The sequence below is a fragment of the Schistocerca nitens genome, chromosome 1 (assembly GCF_023898315.1).
Source record: "Schistocerca nitens isolate TAMUIC-IGC-003100 chromosome 1, iqSchNite1.1, whole genome shotgun sequence".
Classification (NCBI taxonomy): Eukaryota; Metazoa; Arthropoda; class Insecta; order Orthoptera; family Acrididae; genus Schistocerca; species Schistocerca nitens.
This window is the reverse complement of record NC_064614.1, coordinates 1,105,873,510-1,105,879,503: the sequence shown is the minus strand read 5'-3', so window position 1 is coordinate 1,105,879,503 and position 5,994 is coordinate 1,105,873,510. Positions and strand designations below refer to the sequence as shown.

The following is a 5,994-nucleotide window of genomic DNA, read 5'->3' as shown; positions in this document are numbered from 1 at the left end:
CGCTGGAGGTGTTCTTAACAGTGTAACTCTCAGTATCAAGATAAAAACGGAATCATCATCCTGCAGAAGCTGTGTCTTTCTTATTCTTTTTGTATTGTCATTTTTTCTGTTGACTGCGGCTGACACATTTCAGTGTAATGTTAAGTAACTTTGACGTCGCAGAAATACATTTGTATGGGACTGTAGGAAACGAGAAGTTCGACTAACTAACAAAGAGTGGGGCAAATAATTGAATAAAAGAGAGATGCATTCCAGCTGGAAATCAAATTACTGCAGTCAGAGACGTCGCCAGAAGCGAATGGAACAAGGAATAGGAGACCAAAGATCCGTTCAGTGGGTCCTGGTACAGACAAATCCACCAACATGTACCAAAAGCACAACGGTAAGCTGAAATGTGGGATATGAAACGCCAATCCACTGCAAAAAGAACAAGGAGGCAGTTCGTAATAACCAATTTCAGACTGAAATTCAACCATGGCTGCTAAAAGCAACACCTATATGTATATGTATTGGCTTCGGTGGTACATATACTAAAATTGGAACGGTACAGAGCAGATTAGCAATGCCATTGCGCAAGGATGACACGCAAAATCGCGAAGCGTTCCACATTTTCCTGACACGTTCCACATCATTATGAAGTGTCTTATTCATGATCTATGGAACAAGTACTAATCTAATCTAATCTAATCTCTCCTCCATAGATTCATGTTACGCCATCACCATACGGTGACTGTGGGGAGATCCCAGACGTCGACAACGTACCTTGGTTGCGCTAGATGCAGAAAGGAATTATACTGGCTACTTAGGGAGCTGGTTAAAATGAAACGAGAACTTCCCTCTAACTTTTTGATACTCACGACGATAATAAAGAGAAAATTTACGAATTGATCGTGGAATTCTTGTTAAAAGTTAGCATTAAAGTGAAGTCGATTAGTTTAGGTTAGATTTTGTGTGTGTGTGTCTGTTGTGTTTATTTAGAAGCTAGCTTTTTAAGCTAAGTAGCAGAGACTACTTGTCACAGCACTTACGTAACTGTTATCGTCAATATCGATTAGTATCTGTTTTAAATTAGTTAACAGTTTGTGGAAAGGCAACGCTATGAGTCTGAAATGGCAAATAAAATAAAATAAAACCCTATAGTGATGTCTTTCTTCATTTTTTGCCCATACGGGTTTTATTCAAAGATATTCTTTACGGAGCCGTTATGCTGAATTAAATATCGAATTAGTTCGATTTATCTCTTCTCTGTCGTGGCAATGAACATCATTTTACTCATCAATTTCGTATAGAATTATTCACCAGTATTTTTTTGTCTATTCAGGAAGTTTTTGGTATTCTTTTCCACATTCATATTTATATTTCTTCTAATTTCCTTTTTCCTGTATCCCAAAAGCATTGGACTGAATCATGTAGTTTAAAAAGTTCCCAGCAAATGTAATAAATTTGTGCTAAGTTCTATGGGACTAAACTGCTAAGGTAATCGGTCCCTAGGCTTACACACTAGTTAATTTAACTTAAACTAACTTACGCTAACGACAGCAGATACACCCATGCCCAAGGGAGGGCTCGAACATCCGACAGGGGAAGCCGCGCGAACCGTGGCAAGGAAGACCGCAGGGCTACCCAGCACGGCCCCAACAAATATCTTAACAAGTTGTTTTCCTGTGTATATATTATTTTGGCTTCTTACCGGAGCACAACTTTATTTCTTAAGGCATTTTGACCAATTGCAGACTTATTTTGCTATTTGTTCTAAACATATGTTATCACTGGTTACTGATCTAACCAAATAACAGAATTTAGTTACATGATTTATGTGAGTGCTCCCTTTTTTATATACGTATTTTTCTTCCATTTATGTTTCATCTACATTTTGCCATGATTTTTGTTTTCTTTGTATGTACGCTGAAGCGCCAAAGAAAATGGTATAGGCGTTCGTGTTCAAATACAGAGATACGTAAACAGGCAGAACATGACGCAGCGGTCGGCAACGCCAATATGAAACAACAAGTTTCTCGAGCAGTTGTTACTGCTTCTACAATGGCAGGTTATCAAGATTTAAGTGAGTTTGAACATGGTGTTATAGTCAGCGCACGACTGATGGGATCTCCGAGATAGCTATGAAGTGGGGATTTTGCCGTACAACCATTTCACGAGTTTAATCCGGTAAAACATCAAATCTCCGACATCGCTGCGGCCGGAAAAAGATCCTGCAAGAACGGGGCCAACGACGACTGAGGAGAGTCGTTCAACGTGACGGAAGTGCAAACCTTCCACAAATTGCTGCAGATTTCAATGCTGGGCCTTCAACAACCGTCAGCGTGCAAACCTTTAAATGAAACATCATCGACAGGGATTTTTGGAGCCAAAGGCCTACTCGATTACCCTTGATGACAGCACGACCTTGCATGTCAGCAGGGGACTGTTTTAGCTGGTGGAGGCTCTGTAATGGTGTGGGGCGTGTGCAGTTGGAGTGATATGGGACCCTTCATTCGTCTAGATACGACTCAGACAGGTGACATGTATGTAAGCATCCTATCTGGTCATTTGCATCCTATCTGGTCATTTGCATCCATGTGTGTCCATTGTGCATTCCGACAGACATAGGCAATTCCAGCAGGACAAGGCGACACCCCACACGTCCAGGATTGCTACAGGGTGGCTGAATTTAAACACTTCTGCTGGTCACCAAACTCCCCAGACATGAACATTGTTGAGCGTATCTGGTGATGCCTTGCAACGTGCTGTTCAGAAGAGATCTCCACCCCCTCGCACTCTTATGGATTTATGAACAGCCCTGCAGGATTCATGATGTCAATTCCCTCCAGCACTATTTCAGACATTAGTCGAGTCCATTGCATGACGTGTTGCAGCACTTTTGCGTGCGCGCTAGGGTCCTACACGATATAAGGCTCGTGTACCAGTTTCTTTGGCCCTTCACTGAGTGTTAATTTTGTTAAGGATATCTATCAAATCATTTTGAAATTGTGATAGCTTAACTTTTTGGCCAGGACATCTGCCAAAGCCCAATGTGACCTTCAGTGTCAAGACTGGTTAAATGCAGGTCACTGCTGTAGTCCGTCCTGTGCATGTCTCTTAACTATTTCATCCTACATCCACATAAATCTGCTTACTCCATCTACAATCTCTCACCCCTTTCCTCTTCTCTCCATTACCAAATTAACTATAATTTGAAGCCACATGATTTATCATGTCAACCTATTCCTTCTGACAGTTAAGTTATACCCTGCAGCTCCTTTACCTCCAGTTTGATGCAGTGCCTCTTCTTTACTTCATTGTTCCATGGGATAAATTCTAGTGTCCGGTTCCACTCGTCGGCTCTGACCAATGACGTCATACCTAAGGCAAAGATGCTGCATAGAAGCAATCTATGAAAGAAATGGATCATACTCGTGATCAAACGAATATAGTATGCGATAAAATTACACTCACACTTAACGCGGTTATTATTTACGCACGAATTACGTGAAAACGAGTTAAAGATAACCGAAATAAATAAGAATAGGAGGATAAAAAATTTGTGTCTAATTAGTCTTATTATCATAATTTGTTCGACTAGAGGGGCACAGAGAACCATTAAAGTGTATTACAGTATAGCGCATGGTGAAATTGTACTATTAATAAAACTACGTTAATTTTAATATTAGTTATACATTAAAACGGGAGAAGCGCAGGGAAAGTTAGGGTTTTGGCGGGGAGAAAATAAATTATAGCAGAACAACGGAAAAATAAAGCGAATGATAACAAACACGAATTACTAACATAAAATAAGGAGAAACGAACACTGTAAATCCTAAACAATGCAGGAACTCAAGTAACGAAAACCCATTAAAATTTAACACATATTGGACTCTATAACTAGAACTGAACTATGAGGTCAATTCTAGTTACCGATTCCAATATTACTAACTTTACTGCAAAAGTTCAGAGAATATTTACGAGTGCAGAAATTATATTTAACACACGAACTGGAAAAGATCTAAAAATGAACTATCGAATAGGTGGAATCGGTAACTAGAATCTACCTATATAGGAGCGGAAAAATCTTATTACATTTGAGACACCAGCTGAAAAAAAACCAGTTAATGAACCCTCCAATACAAAACGCGAACCAATTAATGAATCTTCGAATAGTTGGAACTGGTAACTAGAACTGGCCTCATATATATAGGACGATTATTGATTCCAATATTACTAACTTTTTGGCGTAAGTTCAGAAAGCAATTACGAGTGCAAATATTGTATTATATTTTTCCCACCTAATGCAAAAATGATCTAATTAATGAACCATTCAATACTTGAAATCGGTAACTAGAACTAACCTATATAGGAGGTCACTTCTAGTTATCGATTCCAATATTACTGTTTCCCGGTAGGCCTAGTACAGAGAGCAATTCAAAAAAATGGTTCAAATGGCTCTGAGCACTATGGGACTTAACATCTGAGGTCATCAGTCCCCTAGAGCTTAGAACTACTTAAACCTAACTAACCTTAGGACATCACACACAGCCATGCCCGAGGCAGGATTCGAACCTGCGACCGTAGCAGTCGTGCGGTTCCGGACTGAAGCGCCTAGAACCACTCAGCCACCACGGCTGGCAGAGAGCAATTACAAGTGCAGAATTCTTATAATATTTGACAAACCTGATTAAAAAACGATCTTGTTAGTGAACTATCGAATATGACTAGAATTTCCAAAAATGAAATTCTTCACAAACGTTATTGCACACTCAAAAAAATAAAACCCAAAAATGACAAAACCTTGGAACCGATAACTGTACTACACGAAAGTCACACCAGCTACAGTAGCTCGAAAATAACAATCAGTAGAATTGATACATCAGGAATGAAAGTAAAATAAAGAGAAGTGTAGCAAAAACATCGAAAAGGAAAACATAAAATTGCCCACATAAAAAGAAACTTATCACATATGAATTTCCAAAGGAGTGAAAGATCGAGACTGACAAGAAGAGGCCGGCCACTGTGGCCGAGCGGTTCTAGGCGCTTCAGTCCGGATCCGCGCTACTGCTACGGTCGCGGGTTTGAATCCTGCCTTGGGAATGGATGTGTGTGATTTCCATAGGTTAGTTAGGTTGAAGTAGTTCTAAGTCTAGGGGCTGATGATCTCAGATGTTCAGTCCCATAGTGCTCAGATCCATTTGAACCTTTTTTTTTACAAGAAGAACAAAATAACGACAGAACAAGAAATAATAATGTTAGGACGTCAAACTATAACGAAATAACCAAAAACTAGAATAACTAATCAAAAAATTAATAAGGAACAAAAGCTGCCTGGCACAAATGAGGCAATACCAAAATCAATTCTTCTCTACCATCCGCCCCACACCGGAGGCAAAATTTTAAAATATAAAAAATGATATAACACATCAATCAAATAAACCTGTGGGCACAAGACACAGCAACTAACCACTCGCCCCACCACTGTACTAAAAAAATATTAAAATGACAGATAAATCTTCCCCCAGAGAATCGCAAAAGGTATTCAACCCACAGACCACAGTAACAGAAAAAAAAAACATAAAACAAGAAAAAAATCAGCTCCACCAACACCTAACAAACAAAACGAGGCTTGTACATTTTGCTGACTATTTTCATAAACACTAGAAATTCTCAATAACCTTTAGCAATACTCCTCCTCCAACAGTATTCATCCAAATGGCCTTGCAGCACTGTAATCCTTCTATTTCCCTGCCCGACAACAGATTTTACATCCCCCCAATACCTGTTGATAGTATTGGTACATGCCCTCATCTTTTACTCTTTAAACCGAATATTGTGATTCACAACCAAATGATGATAACTCCTTTCACACAACCTCTTGTAGGAAGCAAACCCATCCAACATGACTATGGAACCTTCTTCCACATTTTCTTCTATTAAAGATGTCAACACTTCCTTCGTACAATTTGGCACGACCCTAAATACAACATTGGCACAATTCCCTCCAGAAAC

At 39.4% G+C, this 5,994-nt stretch overlaps 1 non-coding gene across 1 annotated transcript; it reads left to right on the top strand.

Annotated features, from left to right (window-relative positions):
- Positions 1-506: 506 nt before the first annotated feature.
- Positions 507-613, top strand: LOC126205301 (U6 spliceosomal RNA). The gene has a single exon (XR_007540560.1). It is a non-coding gene; the product is annotated as a U6 spliceosomal RNA (small nuclear RNA).
- The last annotated feature ends 5,381 nt before the right edge of the window (positions 614-5,994 follow it).